This window comes from Culex pipiens, chromosome 1 (genome assembly GCF_016801865.2).
Source record: "Culex pipiens pallens isolate TS chromosome 1, TS_CPP_V2, whole genome shotgun sequence".
Taxonomy (NCBI): Eukaryota; Metazoa; Arthropoda; class Insecta; order Diptera; family Culicidae; genus Culex; species Culex pipiens.
This window is the reverse complement of record NC_068937.1, coordinates 76,781,544-76,798,961: the sequence shown is the minus strand read 5'-3', so window position 1 is coordinate 76,798,961 and position 17,418 is coordinate 76,781,544. Positions and strand designations below refer to the sequence as shown.

General features: G+C 39.9%; 2 long non-coding RNA genes across 2 annotated transcripts; one reads left to right on the top strand and one right to left on the bottom strand.

The window, feature by feature from the left end:
* The first annotated feature begins 494 nt into the window (after positions 1–494).
* Positions 495–3,221, top strand: LOC128093122 (uncharacterized). The gene is made up of 3 exons (XR_008212251.1): positions 495–1,738; positions 1,795–3,003; positions 3,086–3,221. It is a non-coding gene; the product is annotated as an uncharacterized LOC128093122 (long non-coding RNA).
* Positions 3,222–9,933: 6,712 nt separating this feature from the next.
* LOC120424824 (uncharacterized) lies at positions 9,934–11,866 on the bottom strand. Its single transcript, XR_008212250.1, has 3 exons — positions 10,850–11,866; positions 10,678–10,788; positions 9,934–10,616 (listed from the first exon to the last, which is right to left on the bottom strand). It is a non-coding gene; the product is annotated as an uncharacterized LOC120424824 (long non-coding RNA).
* Positions 11,867–17,418: the final 5,552 nt, after the last annotated feature.

Sequence of the window (17,418 nt, the reverse complement as noted above, 5' to 3'; positions counted from 1 at the left end):
ATCAGTTTTTTGAACGTGGCAATTCAGGGTTAAGTTTTAGAGAAAAGCGATGTTCTGAGCACTTTTAGAGCTCTAAAAAACGAACATTTTTATTTGTTGACATGCCAATTTGGACTTAAGGGTCAAAAGTTACAGCCATTTTAAGGTAAAAAAGATGCAAATTTAAAACTTAAATATCTCGAAATGGCGCAAGCCAAATTTTAAGCACTAGGTTGCATTTGAAAGAGGAGATCTAGCACTACAAACGCTGAAAAAATCTCAGAGGTGTTTTTCTTTAAACTCGAGATATCTTCATTTGAAAAAGTCTAATTTTCAAGGGAAAATCATATGGGACCACCCTAACGAAATTCGAAAAATGTCCAAATATATGTTTTTCCATGTAATTTTGCCCGCTGAATCCGAATCTGCCCTCAGAATTGAGCCAAAGTATCGAAAAATCGAGTTTTGGTCATAATTTGGTCATAAATGATAATTGTACATTGAAACCCAAAAAATGACCAAAACTCGATTTTTCGATACTTTGGCTCAATTCTGAGGGCAGATTCGGATTCAGCGGGCAAAATTACATGGAAAAACATATATTTGGACATTTTTCGAATTTCGTTAGGGTGGTCCCATATGATTTTCCCTTGAAAATTAGACTTTTTCAAATGAAGATATCTCGAGTTTAAAGAAAAACACCTCTGAGATTTTTTCAGCGTTTGTAGTGCTAGATCTCCTCTTTCAAATGCAACCTAGTGCTTAAAATTTGGCTTGCGCCATTTCGAGATATTTAAGTTTTAAATTTGCATCTTTTTTACCTTAAAATGGCTGTAACTTTTGACCCTTAAGTCCAAATTGGCATGTCAACAAATAAAAATGTTCGTTTTTTAGAGCTCTAAAAGTGCTCAGAACATCGCTTTTCTCTAAAACTTAACCCTGAATTGCCACGTTCAAAAAACTGATTTTTGAAGGTTTGCTAAGATGCTTTCTATAAATTTGGTCATATAAGGCGTAGATTACGAGATAAAATTTTGATGTCTTCGACAAAGTTGCTTGAAATGGCAAGCCCAACAACTTTCTAGAAGACAAAAAAAATCCCAAAAATATTCCTGTAAAGTTAGATTTCCAAAATCACCCTAATCGTGAACCACCCTAATTTTCAACCAAACCAAAAGTTGCCCCTTTCTATTTGCAACAACTCTTCTGAAGACACCAAAGCTCCAAAACTTAACCATTTTTCGAAAAATCCATTTTCCACTTAATTTTGCGATCTGGACCACTGTGCATTGGTAGGTGGATGTTATTGTTACGTAGTTTTTTGGTTTGGACGATCCCTGCAGTTGTTCTAAGTGTGCACAACGACTTAAAAATGTTTTAAATTGGATATTTGGGTTAGGCTAAGTGTGAGATTAATTAGTGGATGTTATTGTTACGTAGTTTTTTTTAATGGACGACCCCTGCAGTTGTGCTAAGTGTGCACAACGAATTAAAAATGTTTTAAATTGGATATTTGGGTTAGGCTACGCCCAAAGGAAAAATATACCTCAAAATCTGCAACAGTGGATTTGCTGCAGAAAATGTCACATTTTATAACATTTTTTGCAGCAAGCCCCTAGATCATTTTTGCCCGCGTGTAAACATTTCAGCGATCTGCAGTTCTCACCAACACATATAATGCTGGCCCGTTCCCGAGCAACACTCCAAAGAGAAGCATATAACGGAGAAAAGCGCGAGAACTGGGGCCTACAGCTCGAAGGTAAGTTGTGCGTTCTTTAATCTGCGCTTGAGATTATATCTTTTTGCTCTTCACAGCTACCTCCCTGACGCAACCGAAATTTATCGTCCCTGGAGGGATGAACGACCAGGTTATCTCTTTGACAGGTAGAAGGTCGCTATCTGGTCGTTGGACGCACACTAGGATTGTGCATGCACGCCGCGTCGGCAAACGAAGTGCTAGAGGGCGACCAAGAATGCCTCGGTCGTGAGGTACGAGACGAACTTAAGTGGACGGCTTTAGTTGACATGCACACAAACACCACGAAGTAGGCTTACACGATCTGCTGCTTTCAAGTTCATACCTTGACTACGCCGACGCTGAATGCTGCCATCTGCCGCCCACCCTTAGCAGACTCTAGTCCAGGAACGAGGCAAAGCTTGGATGCGTTTCGTTCTCGGCAACTTGGACAGTGCATCGTGCTGGATCACCATTACGATCAGCTCTTGCGCCGAACGCATCTCCGGGATAAACAGGCCTAACGGTTTCTTAACACTGGAACGCCCAACGCATGTCCAACTTACACGGACGCCCAAGCCTCCCAAAAAAGTTGGAACGGTAACTTCAACTCGCTGGTGCTCGGGCATTACTCAACCAATCGGGACGATTCTTGTTTCCAGTGATTTGTAAGAATGTCTAGATGATTCTAGAACTTTGCAGAAATTAATTTGATGAAATCTGTAATTTCTGCGACCGAAAACATCGTTCCACCTTTTTTCAAAACGACTGCCACCGCGGAATTTTTGGCGAATTTTTTTTTACACGCGAAAAAAAAGTTGGAACGATGTTTTTGATCGCAAAAATTACAGATTTGATCAAATTAAGTTCTGCAAAGTTCTAGGATCATCTAGACATTCTAAAAAATCACTGGAAAAAAGAATCATCTTAATTGGTTGAGTTATGCCCGAGAACCAGCGAGTTGAAGTTACCGTTCCAACTTTTTTGGAGCCTTGGGCGTTGGAATGTTAAGCTACGCCAAAACCACTTGGCAGTCCGACCACAGTACGACGTTCCGGAACGGCAGTTTCAACGCTGTGAGGACCTTGTCCACCAGCTTAGACTGTAATTTCTACTCGAGGAGCTCGAGTTGGTCTTCATGATGACCGGTGAGCACAGCCCAGCACATCGAAAAACTGGGCTGTCTCCAACAGCACACGCCGAAGCGTCGAAAACTACCCTCAGTTTGATTGTGGAACTCGAGGGGTGAAGGAAGGCATGGTGGGGCATAAAGTAACGACCTTGATCAGGTACGTCGTCGGGATCTTCAACCGAGTTGCAGTATCTTAGGGATTCGTACTCGATAATAAACTCACCTTTCTACCGTTTCAGGTTTGAGCCGCTTCTCCAGCTACAGGAACCGCCGAAGAGCCAGGCTTCGGTTGTCGTCAAGATCGGCGACGACGGTGCGGAATGGCAAGCAACATGCCGATCCGGTCCGGTGTGTGGAAGTTCAGTTCGGCCAGCTGAATATCCGCAGGAATCGGTCAATTGGACGAGCTAAACGGGGCCGACGGAACCATCTCGGTTATCTTGAGGGCGATGAGGCACTTCACGTTAACAGCGAAGCTGTGGAGCGACTGGAGCTGGATCGTCCTCGTTCGCAGCAATTCGACTTGTGTTTGTGGCATCCTGAACATTATCCTGAAGTAGGTAGTCAGCGATAAGCGTGTAGAGCTATGTATATGTTGTGGCATTCTAGATTAGCCGTGTTATGGCTGAATTAGTATTGAGTTGAGGTATACGACAATAAGCGTGGGGGAGCTGTCAGTCAGTCAGTGTACGAAGGTATAAGAATAAAGCGGTGCATTGCAGACCGCATAAATGTGTTTTAATTATAAGCTTGAGAATATCACATTGGCGATCCTGCCATGTTGATAAATTGTGATTTTTGTGAAAGTCTGGAAGTTGGAAGTAGGAAAAAGTTGATTTCCTGTGTGTGAAAAAAATATGGGTAAAATGCGGTGGCGTTTTCCGCGCAGCAGGACGGCATCGTAGCGACGTTGGCAGCGGACAGCAGAGCTGGAATTGCCATAAGGAGACAGCAGGCCGGGTGGCCGAGATGCTGGAATTCGGTGAGCATGTTCCGGATATTTTATTTTTGTTTGTGAGAAGCGAGCGGTGCAGAGGGGCGCTTGTGCGTGTGTGAGTGTTATGCGTGATGGCCGCATGAACGGCTTGTTGGAGGTTGAGAGTTTGCTGTTCGATTTGGTTCTGGAAGAACTGGTGTGCGTTTTCTTCCCTCCACAGATAAAAAAACTTGACCGAAGCAGGGCGCACAAACGACGAGGTTCTCCCTTATCATCTCCCCCGCTCAGCATCTTGCGTCCAATCCGCGCCCATCCCCTGCATTCTTCACGTCATGCAATGATCGCAGCAATCATTGATTTCTCTCTTCCTCTCTCTTTTACTTCGCGTTGTGCAACCATCACCCGGCCAAAGGCAACAGCTAGGTGCACGAGTTTTCTCACTTTTTCCATTGCCCAGGAACCCAGCCACGAAATATTTTAACAGAGCTGCTGGTAGTTTGCAGGATTTCTGATAGAATACAGTTAGAATATCTACTTCTGTTGGAACTCTGATAAAATGAGCCTAACACGCTGGGCTGGGAATTTGCTTGTTTTTGTGGCTCTTCGATTTTGATTTTCGGCAGAATACAAATCGTTGGAAATTTGACACTAACATTCTGAACGGACATAAGAGGTTTTGTTGAATATTAGGTAACGATTTAAGAATTTTAATTATTTCTTAGTATTTGTACAAATTATTTGTAGGATATTCTATTTCGATAATTTGATTGAATGAAATTAATAAGGTAGATAAATGAGTTATTGTTATACATTCACCCATTGGGTTGTTGAACAGAAGTTATTATTCTTGTGAATGCATTAGAAAAGTGGAAAGTTTTGATTAACTATTTGATTTATTTTCATAAGCAGTGACAAAATACAATATTTGCTTGGGAGAGATATTACTGCGGACGTCAATAATTAGAGTTCAAGCGCGGTATTAGGACCGCAAGATAATGATCGCATGTCAGCCGCATGACAACCGCAGAACAAATTTCTGGCTGTTGTCAAAGGTTGCCTTGAGTTTTCAGCTGACTTTTTTTTTGAAAATATTCAAAACAAATCAAGTTGACAGCCAAATCAACGTAGAATTTCAGTTCAACTTGCTGATTTTTTTTTCTCACTGCGGTAGTTAGGCGGTAGGTTGAGGCGATGTTTTTAGGCCTGAACCAAGCCAAATACTCAGTCCATTTCATCGTTAGCTCTGGAGAAGAGGAGGATAATATGAATATAACAAGTTTAAATATGTATACAAGCTGTAAGTTACGGAATGGATTTAGTAAGTCAAAAAACTTAAATTTCTTGGACTTGGAAAATATTGATTGCTTTGAAAAAAAACGATATCTAAAAAAAATCCGAGATGATTGCGTCTTCTGTCCGAAACTTTTGTCGATCCTATTTGAGAACATAAAATATTAGATCAAATAATTATAATTCGCGTAATTTTTATTGATTCGGATTGAATTTACTTACACAGAAAATTACTATGTGAGATGCGAGGATGAGAAAAATTATATATAATGTTTAGCAGTTGATAAACAATTGTTCGTTGATCGATATATACATTTTCAAAATGTAATAACCTATCATATGAAACTGTTCGTACTTTTAAATAATTGCAATTGCGTTTGGGAAAGTCCTAACACTTATATTTAGGGAGCCAATTATCAAACATTGCTCTGAGGAATTAATTATAAAGGCACGGTAAAGAATTATTGTGGTGACTGTAAAAACTAGACGTCAAAAAAAAAGAAAAAGGAAGAGAGGGAAAGTGCAAAGTTTACGATGAAATTTAAAAATTAAATTGCGAGCATTTTTATAAAAATATTGTTTTAGTCCGAGGACGACTATCAGGTAAAGTGTTGTGTTGTTGTAATAGGCGTCAGGTCACCCAAAAAAATGATTGCGTTGGTTTTAGTCCAAGGACCGGATAGTTATTAGCACGAAAAGATTAAGTCAAGTTTTAGTACAACATAAACAGCTGCAAAAAAGTGCCTGAAAAGTTGAGTCGGGTTATCCCAAGGCCAACTGCTGCAAAGATTGAGTCGGGTTTAGGCCAAGGCCAATCGCTCTAAAAAGTTGAGTCGGGTTTAGCCCAAGGCCAATCGCTCTAAAAAGTTGAGTCGGGTTTAGCCCAAGGCCAACTGCAGCAAAAGAGTTCCTGAAAAGTTGAGTCGGGTTTAGCCCAAGGCCAACTGCTGTAAAAGAGTTCCTGAAAAGTTGAGTCGGGTTTAGCCCAAGGCCAACTGCAGCAAAAGAGTTCCTGAAAAGTTGAGTCGGGTTTAGCCCAAGGCCAACTGCTGCAAAGATTGAGTCGGGTTTAGCCCAAGGCCAACTGCTGCAAAGATTGAGTCGGGTTTAGGCCAAGGCCAATCGCCCTAAAAAGTTGAGTCGGGTTTAGCCCAAGGCCAACTGCAGCATAACAGTTAGTGATAAGTTGAGTCGGGTTTAGCCCAAGGCCAACTGCTGCAAATGATAGAGTCGGGTTTAGGCCAAGGCCAATCGCCCTAAAAAGTTGAGTCGGGTTTAGCCCAAGGCCAACTGCAGCATAACAGTTAGTGATAAGTTGAGTCGGGTTTAGCCCAAGGCCAACTGCTGCAAATGATAGAGTCGGGTTTAGCCCAAGGCCAACTGCTGCAAAGATTGAGTCGGGTTTAGGCCAAGGCCAATCGCCCTAAAAAGTTGAGTCGGGTTTAGCCCAAGGCCAACTGCAGCATAACAGTTAGTGATAAGTTGAGTCGGGTTTAGCCCAAGGCCAACTGCTGCAAAGATTGAGTCGGGTTTAGCCCAAGGCCAACTGCTGCAAATGATAGAGTCGGGTTTAGCCCAAGGCCAATCGCCCTAAAAAGTTGAGTCGGGTTTAGCCCAAGGCCAACTGCAGCTTAACAGTTCCTGAAAAGTTGAGTCGGAGTTAGTCTAAGACCAACTGCTGAAAAAAAAAAGGAAAAGTTGCTGAGAATTTGAGTCGAATTTGGTCCGAAGCTAAATGCAGTTACCGAAGGAATCGAGTTAAGTTATTTTAAATGAGAAAATCGTAACTACTGTGAGGACAAAAGTCTGTAAAAGATTAGATAATAACATGAAAAAATTTTACAAAATAAAATAAAATAACTTAAATATTTGACCATGCAAATTAAAAATAGACGCGTTCTGTCCAAGGAAAGTTGCTGATAAGTCTTAGGAAAATGTTCCAATATAATGAGTCAATATTAATGGTTAAAGTACATTGAAACGAAAATGAATCGCAAAAATGTAAGTGGCCAGCCTTACTGCATAATGTTTACCACAGAAAGGATTCTCTGAACAGTTCACATTTCACAGAATTTACAGGGAAGGAAGGATGGAACACTGCGCAGAACTCACCAAAAAGAATAATGGAAGCTCATCAATTATAGCAACACAATGGATTATACAATGATAAGTTCCACAATAAAAAAAAGGCTCTTCAAACAAATGTATTATCCAAACAATGTTCAATTGTACTTAGATTTTTAGCAGGGATCTATGTAGTCTACGTAAGTTTGACGAATTCATAAATAAGGAACAAGTATAATATATTACTACAGTTAAACACACATATAAAAATATAAGGAGATAATATATAAAATACGGTCCTCGAGATAGCAGGCCATGAAAGTTATAATTGTTATCAAACAAATTGAATAAAAATATCATTACTTACGTACGTCAAAACTTGTATATACGGAATAAATACAAAAAGGCAACCGCGGTATGAATCGTTAAATTCTAACTATAGTATAACTACCAGGACGTAGTTCTTCGTGAAATAGTTTCTAATAAGGTAAAGCCGTGAATCACTCTCTCAGAAAAAGAGTTTTCATCACACAATGCTCTCTAATCAATTTTATAAATATATAACCCAATTGAAAGATTCCAGCGATCTTAGATTATACATACGATTTCATCTGAAACCAAGTGATTAAAAGCTCAATAGGCGAAGAGCAATCAAGGTTATGTAAAGAATGTATATAATATAATTTGAATATAAGTAGAATATAATTTGTTAAATCAGTGGATGGAAATAGGACCGAGTTCTTAACCAACTAAACATATGCACCTTAACTCTCGGAAGAAGTATTGTTTTCTGAAATTCATGTTATTTAACAATGCTATTCAAAAATGTCATTCAAGCCTTGTGGAAACTAATCAATTTTCATTCAATTTATTGCATTGTTTTAGCATCATTTGTATACAACAACTATCCTTAGCTGAGATATAGAATATCTTCAACAGTTAATAAATTCTAAGTTGAGGACCGATATCGCGTAAGAAGGAGGATAGTTCGATGAAAGGAGAATTCTTATATCACAGTTTTATATAGGGGGAGAGGGGGTAATATGCACCCCCGGGGCAAAATGCACCCCCTGCTTTTCTCGGCATTTGGAAGAATTTTCCGGGGAAAAAATCATAGAAATTGGAAGCTTAACATTGCTAAACCATGCTGGAAAAATTTGAGCATCGTAGTATAAAAACAGCTTAAGTTATTTGCAAAACTTTAAAATGTTGTGTTTTCATCTAATTTTCATTGAACTTTCATTATGATTTTTGGATAATATAAAAAGCATTTATTGTTATTGTAAGTGTTGAGGTATATAGTTTTTGCCATAATCTTCACTATGCTATAGATAGATGAGTCCAAAAACATCAAAAAATGCATTTTTAATTAAATTTTCTGCAAAAAGCGTGGTCGGGGCAAAATGCATCGCTGTGAAGCTCCTTTTTAAAAACAGCGGTGTCATCTAGTGGTGACTAGTGAAAACTGCTTTTACCCGGTGCATTTTGCCCCATGTTGTGGTGAATTTCGCCCCGTTGTTGTAGTGCATTTTGCCCCAATGTTGCGGTGCATATTGCCCCGCAAGGTTGTTTGAAATGAATGAAAAATGTTTTTAGAAATTTGATATTTTCGAACAATTTTGAAGTTTTTTAAGACTTTTTTCTCATGGATGACGAAGAACAATAGTTGTTTTAGAACATCGAACAAAATTCTTCCACAGTAATGCTGTAATGGTTGAGAAATCACAGTTTTCCCTTAGGGGGTGCATATTACCCCCTCTCCCCCTAATTGTAAAGAAGGATGTTCACTGAAGATTATACGTTAACCACATGGCTCACGTCTGTCAATGAAAACAATAATTTTAGTTCGGAGAGGAAGCCTTATACAGTATTCATTCAAATTAGTGATAAGGTTAAATACGTGGTTAAATATGTTACAAAGAGGTTTATGATTTCTTATGCCTGATATACGTGGTTTTTACTTCTATATTTCACGTTTCAGAGCTTGGTATACTGCTGATTTTGTTTTTTTTTTCTCTTCAGTTTTTTTTTCGTTACTTTAGTTGACTCGGAGGAAGACGGGATGGTTGGACGATCAACACGACAACTGGCATCATTGATATCGACAGCCTAAGCCGGTAGCCTTCGCGCTTTGGGACGAACACTTCACAAGGCGTTACAAAACTTGAGATGAGAAGCAGTAGAAAGGATTTTAGATTAACATTAACTTTATTGTTTTGTTAGTGTACTTATTATAACTTTCAATTTGGCAAGGGGAGGATGTGGCATCCTGAACATTATCCTGAAGTAGGTAGTCAGCGATAAGCGTGTAGAGCTATGTATGTGTTGTGGCATTCTAGATTAGCCGTGTTATGGCTGAATTAGTGTAGAGTTGAGGTATACGACAATAAGCGTGGGGGAGCTGTCAGTCAGTCAGTGTAGGAAAGTATAAGAATAAAGCGGTGCATTGCAGACCGCATAAATGTGTTTTAATTATAAGCTTGACAATATCACAGTGTTCAGCCGTTTTGTTATCTGTTTTGTAATAAAGTTAACCTGCATTGTCCAGCCGAAGCCGGCATGGCACAGGTCTGTCCTTGTCGTACAGCAGGTGGACAAACGCCGCCAGCAGCATGACGGTTTTCACCGTCTGGGTGCAGTTGCACGTTGCCGAAGTAGACTGTTGTGGTTCTTGGCCAGCGGGTTGGGAAACTGGCGGCTGGTTGACAGATGGTGCAAGGGTCTGCGGGTTGACTGATTTCCGTACGGATCTTTGTTCCGAGTCGTCGTGTAGCAGTGTCTGGTGACGTTGGCGGCACTTTTGGCATGAGTGTTTAGACATGCACTTCTTCCAGCTGTGGCCGGAGGAAGTTGAGATACAGATTCATTCCCCTCACCTCTCGCTCGCTCGCGTGTGAGTGCCTTGTAGGTTAGATAGGACAGCGGAACTCCGGGTTCGACATCGTGGTCGGCGTTGGCTTTCTGGTACGACGGTTTGCTGGAAGACCTTTGGTTGGGTCGGACTCGGCACTTCGGTACAGGTTCGTCGGTCTCGTCGCATCTCCAAGACCGAAATGCGGTTCTTCAGGAATACTACTTTATTAAATGTTTTATTCGATTTTTTTTGGAAAAAAAGTTTAATTTTTGAGCACAAAGCATTGATTTTATTTGCCTAGTTTTTTCAAATTATATTTTCATACAAAATAGGATCTCAACGTGACAGGCACTCGGACTGACTGACTGTGACGGGAGTGGCACAGTTTTCCATGATGCGTCAATCCTTGGTCCATTTCGCAGCAGAAATATCGGCTTCCGCTTACGCTTTTGTAAGGCACCGATGTTCTCCGAGTTCACCTGGTCCTTTCGTCAAAATCCGATTGTTGCTGACTGACTTCTTCCGTTCAAGGGCGGTTAGCCTCCTGGTCCGGCTTTGTGTCCTCCTCCTCAGCTCGTAGACCAGTGGACCTATCCGATTGCAGCGAGTTATCCAGCCGTAGGTTCTGGAAAACAATGAAAATATCAACCACTAGTTACTTAAACAGATTCTCTCCCTTGCGTTACCCTTTAGCTTGGTCGAAATAGCCGTTTCTGGTCTTGGATGGACTGGCCGATTTGACCCTCGAGCCTAACTGGCTCATCACCGCAGGCCGCAACAATCTTTCGGTGTGATGACTGTTAAAATAAACGAAATGAACTTAGCAAAATTCCGAATGAAACCCCGTTCAAGACGTACTCATCATAGTTCAGGTTTCTCCAGCTTGCATCGGAAGCGTCCCACAGCATTTTGTCGCTTACGCCAGTTTCTCTGTTGTCTAGGTTAATGGAGCTCCCGTACCCGGGTTAGGATCGTGGACATTCCTAACATTTGGTATGCAAATATGGAATCGCCTTCAGCAACGGTGGACACTGCGTAGCTCCCCGCAACAACAACCGTTATCAGTTCTACAAGAACAACCGCCGCAGGAGCCGGTTGTTGCCGGTAACGTTTCTCACTGTTAAGAAGTCGTCCACCAGCGCCTGTAATAGATTCCGTTGGCTGCGGCCACATACAACATCAAACTCTCCCGACGATTTGACAATCTTACCGCGAAAAAGAACAGAAAAAATCAAGATAAACAAAAACAACAGAAGGGAGATTTCGGTCATTCGATTTTTTTTGTATTTTTTAATCCGGGTGAAACTTTTTTGGTGCCTTCGGTATGCCCAAAGAAGCCATTTTGCATCATTAGTTTGTCCATATAATTTTCCATACAAATTTGGCAGCTGTCCATACAAAAATGATATGTGAAAATTCAAAAATCTGTATCTTTTGAAGGAATTTTTTGATCGATTTGGTGTCTTCGGCAAAGTTGTAGGGATGGATATGGACTACACTGAAAAAAAAATGATACACGGTAAAAAAAAATTTGGAGGTTTTTGACAAAGAACTTTGTCCTAAGGTTTCTATACGGGGTGTCAATCCAACATTTTCGCGAAGCGAAAACGTTACGTGACGAATTCCCCTCTCGGCAAATTTCCCCTCTTTTTGGTGCACGCTGGTTGGTTGAACAAACGTTTCCCAATCAGTCAATCGAGAGACGTGAGATTGATGTATCTAAAATTACCCCCACTCCACCTCATAATTTTCGGATCGTCGACGAGGCAACAAAACGAGGCTCAGTCGGTCCCGAAAATTCATTCTATTGCTGGACGTCGACGAGAACACATCAGAAGCAGATGGCCTGGGGGCCCGGTAGCAGACGGCCTGGAGGTCCGGGAGCAGATGGCTTGGAGGCAAGGACCACTTAAGACATGCCAGTCGCGGGAGTCGATCATTAGAACTGGCCACCACCTGGACTGGAGTGGCCGGAGGCCCCGGGGATGTTCCGATAGGGGGACATTTGCCGGACCGTAAGAGTTGGGGCAATATGGGTATCAAACATTATGGTATTTGATACTGAACATGGAATTTGACATTTCGGCAGTAGTGGCCACAATCTGGAGTGGCCGGAGGCCCCGCGGATGTTCCGATGGGGGGACATTTGCCGGACCGTAAGAGTTGGGGCAATATGGGTATCAAACATTATGGTTTTTGATACTGAACATGGAATTTGACATTTCGGCAGTAGTGGCCACAATCCGGAGTGGCCGGAGGCCCCGCGGATGTCCCGATGGGGGGACATTTGCCGAACCGTAAGAGTTGGGGCAATATGGGTATCAAACTTTATGGTTTTTGATACTGGACATGAAATTTGACATTTCGGCTGTAGTGGCCACAATCCGGAGTGGCCGGAGGCCCCGCGGACGTTCCGATGGGGAGACATTTGCCGGACCGAAAGAGTTGGGGCAATATGGGTATCAAACTTTATGGTTTTTGATACTGGACATGAAATTTGACATTTCGGCAGTAGTGGCCACAATCCGGAGTGGCCGGAGGCCCCGCGGACGTTCCGATGGGGAGACATTTGCCGGACCGAAAGAGTTGGGGCAATATGGGTATCAAACTTTATGGTTTTTGATACTGGACATGAAGTTTGACATTTCGGCAGTAGTGGCCACAATCTGGAGTGGCCGGAGGCCCCGCGGATGTCCCGATGGGGGGACATTTGCCGGACCGTAAGAGTTGGGGCAATATGGGTATCAAACTTTATGGTTTTTGATACTGGACATGAAATTTGACATTTCGGCAGTAGTGGCCACAATCCGGAGTGGCCGGAGGCCCCGCGGACGTTCCGATGGGGAGGCATTTGCCGGACCGAAAGAGTTGGGGCAATATGGGTATCAAACTTTATGGTTTTTGATACTGGACATGAAATTTAACATTTCGGCAGTAGTGGCCACAATCTGGAGTGGCCGGAGGCCCCGCGGATGTTCCGATGGGGGGACATTTGCCGGACCGTAAGAGTTGGGGCAATATGGGTATCAAACTTTATGGTTTTTGATACTGGACATGAAATTTGACATTTCGGCAGTAGTGGCCGGAAGCCCCGCAGGAGTGGCCGGAGGCCCCGCGGATGTTCCGATGGGGGGACATTTGCCGGACCGTAAGAGTTGGGGCAATATGGGTATCAAACTATATGGTTTTTGATACTGAACATGGAATTTGACATTTCGGCAGTAGTGGTCACAATCTGGAGTGGCCGGAGGCCCCGCGGATGTTTTGATGGGGGGACATTTGCCGGACCGTAAGAGTTGGGGCAATATGGGTATCAAACTTTATGATTTTTTTGCTACTGGACATAAAAAGTTGCATTTGGCCAATATCTGAAGTTAAGCAGTTAAAATATATTGCTTATAAGGCAGGAAGTAATATATAGATTACTGCGATGCACATTTTATTTGTGCCACTGCGAAAATCTGTTTCTGGAAATTTAAAATAACTATCTCGAAATCTCGTGACAGTGCGTGGCCGAATGGTTACGCTGTCCGCTTTGTAAGCGGATGATTCTGGGTTCGATTCCCATCTGCTGCAACCTTCCATCGGATGAGGAAGTAAAAATGTCGGTCCCAGCCTTGGTTGTTAGCCGTTAAGTCATTCCAGGTGTAGGAGTCATCTCCATGCCATAAGTACAAACAACACACCAAACCAAGCCTACTCCGGTGGAATCGCTGGCGGCGGTTGGACTCGCAATCCAAAGGTCGTCAGTTCAAACACTGAGGTGGAAGGATCCTTGGAGTAGAAAGAGGTTTGGGTGCTCTCCCCATTCAAGCCTTCGGACTCCTAGGTTCGAGCAGAAACTTGCAATAGAGACCACAAAAGACCCGATGTAATCAATTAGAGCCCTGTAAAGGGCAGATTTAATGTCTGCTGTTCAAATTTCCTTTACTGCCGCCGATTGCTTAACAGCCTTGCAAAAACATTCCCGCATCTTAGTAACTTTCGAGTGGTGAAGGAAAGTCAATTGATTTCACTTCGATTTCTATTTCAGCAATTTCCGTCCCCTTAGTTCGATAGGACGGTAATTATAAGGGTGAAATTTGGACCGGACATTCTAATCGAAAATTTCAACCAAGACTAACATTTCAAATGGGCGTAATATTGAATTTTTGGCCCGTTTGAAATGTTAGTCTTGATTTTAAATTTTTGAAATATTTTTTTCCGAAAAGATCGGAAAATTTCACGAATGTTTCATATTTCAACATTGTGAATCGGATTTATAGTTGCTGAGATATCGACATTAGAAAATGGTGGGTTGTTTGGGTAAGACTTAGAAAACATCAATTTTCCTGTTTTTAAACCTTTGCATGGCAATATCTCAGCAACTATGGGTCGTATCAACAAAGTTCAAAAAAGCAAAATATAGAGAATTTTGTCAGCTATTCAAAAATATTTTTTTCAAAAGTGGGCAAACATGGGCACTAATTTAAAAAAACGAAAAACTGCGACTATTTTCAAAAAAGTTACCTAAAAATAGTTATAACTTGAAAACGGTGCACTTTATCAAAATTTCACTAAAGTACTTTTTGATTGCAAACTCAATTTTACATCGAAAAATGAAGTTGAAAAATTTTTGCGACCAATATTTCGATTTTTTGAAAAAATCAGTATTGATTCAAAAATTCATAACTCGGTCAAACATTTTTTGCCCATTCTGGAAATTTCTGAAAAGTTGGCATTTTATGTCCTCTAAAACATATCAAAAAATGAAAAAAAAAATAAAAATAGTTTTTTTTTGCAAATCAAGTTTTTGTGACAAAAAGTTAAATAAAAAATCACCAAATTTTTTTTACCGTGTATAATTTTTTTTCAGTGTAGTCCATATCCATACCTACAACTTTGCCGAAGACACCAAATCGATCAAAAAATTCCTTCAAAAGATACAGATTTTTGAATTTTCACGTATCATTTTTGTATGGACAGCTGCCAAATTTGTATGGAAAATTATATGGACAAACTAATGATGCAAAATGGCTTCTTTGGGCATACCGAAGGCACCAAAAAATTTTCAGCCGGATTAAAAAATACAAAAATTAAAATTAAAGAAAAAAGACCGATTCCGTAGAGAACTGGAGCAATTCTCTACAAAACCGGCCGATTTCGACCATTTTTATTTTTTGTATTTTTTGATTTGGCTCAAACTTTGTGGGGGCCTTCCCTATGACCAAAGAAGCCATTTTGCATCATTAGTTTGTCCATATAAATTTCCATACAAATTTGGCAGCTGTTCATACAAAAATGGTACGTATATATTCGAAAATCTGTAACTTTTGAAGGAATTTTTTGATCAATTTGGTGTCTTCGGCAAAGTTGTAGGTATTGTTAAGGACTATTTAGAAAAAAATAGGTACACGGAAAAAAAAATTTCCCGATTTTTTTATTAACTTTTTTTTCACAAAAACTCAAATTCCCAAAATACGTATTTTTTGATTTTCGAGATTTTTTGATATGTTTTAGGGGACAAAAATCCGCAACTTTTGAGCTATAGAGAAACATGGTCAAAAAATCTGGCGCCGAGTAATGATTTTTTGAAAAACTGGTGATTTTTGGGAAAAATCGAAATTTTATACATAAAATTTTTTTGACCTCATTTTTTTATGCAAAATTGAATTTGCAATCGAAAATTACTTTACAGATTTTTCGATAAAGGGCTCCGTTTTCAAGATATAGCCACCGAAAGTTTGATTTCAGCGAAATATTTGCAGTTTTTCGATTTTTAAAAATAGTGACCATGAGTGACCATTTCTAAAAATATTTTTTTTGAAAAGTTCAGAAAATTTACTATAAAATTGTCTAAGAGACATTGAAGATTGGACCTCTGGTTGTTGAGATACAGCGGCTTAAAGAAAAAGAAACACGAAAATTGAAGTTTTCTAAGTCTCACCCAAACAGCCCACCATTTGCTAATGACGATATCTCAGCAATTAATGGTCCGATTTTCAATGTTAATACATGAAACATTCGTGAAATTTTCCGATCTTTTCGAAAAAAATATTTTGAAAAAAATTAAATCAAGACTAACATTTTAAAAGGGCCAAACATTGAATATTATCCCCATTAAAAATGCTAGTATTGATTTAATTTTTTTCAAAATATTTTTTTCGAAAAGATCGGAAAATTTCACGAATGTTTCATGTATTAACATTGGAAATCGGACCATTAATTGCTGAGATATCGTCATTAGAAAATTGTGGGCTGTTTGGGTGAGGCTTAGAAAACTTCAATTTTCGTGTTTCTCTTTCTTTAAGCCGCTGTATCTCAGCAACCAGAGGTCCAATCTTCAATGTCTCTTTGACAATTTTATAGCAAATTTTCTGAACTTTTCAAAAAAAATATTTTTAGAAATGGTCACTCATGGTCACTATTTTTAAAAATTGAAAAACTGCAAATATTTCGCTGAAATCAAACTTTCGGTGGCTATATCTTGAAAACGGGGCCCTTTATCGAAAAATCTGTAAAGTAATTTTCGATTGCAAATTCAATTTTGCATTAAAAAATAATGTCAAAAAAATTTTATGTATGAAATTTCGATTTTTTCCAAAAATCACCAGTTTTTCAAAAAATCATAACTAGGCGGCAGATTTTTTGACCATGTTTCTCTATAGCTCAAAAGTTGCGGATTTTTGTCCCCTAAAACATATCAAAAAATCTCGAAAATCAAAAAATACGTATTTTGGGAATTTGAGTTTTTGTGAAAAAAAAGTTAATAAAAAAATCGGGAAATTTTTTTTTCCGTGTACCTATTTTTTTCTAAATAGTCCTTAACAATACCTACAACTTTGCCGAAGACACCAAATTGATCAAAAAATTCCTTCAAAAGTTACAGATTTTCGAATATATACGTACCATTTTTGTATGAACAGCTGCCAAATTTGTATGGAAATTTATATGGACAAACTAATGATGCAAAATGGCTTCTTTGGTCATAGGGAAGGCCCCCACAAAGTTTGAGCCAAATCAAAAAATACAAATAAAATCCATTTCCGGTTTTGGTAGAGAATTGCTCACTGCTCAGAAGTAAACATAAACATATCGTCAGCTGTATGCTATTTTGTGACATAAACCATTTTGGTCGAAAATGAGTTAATGATGACGTTTTGCTATACTTAACAAACACTACAAGATGCTTTAACCCGATTTTGGAAACTCCCTTCGTTTCCCGGATATCGCAATACACACTTGTGACACAGACCAATTTATCATCAAAATGATCGTGCACACTTGTGACACGTCATACATGTTGTTGTAAAATGTGGAAAAATTTTCTTGTTTTTCACAAATTTATGTACACACATACTTTCTAAAGGCAATGCAACCTTTTGTTTTTGAATATATACTGCAGTAACAAACGAAAATAGGCTTAAATCAATAGATTAACCGACTTA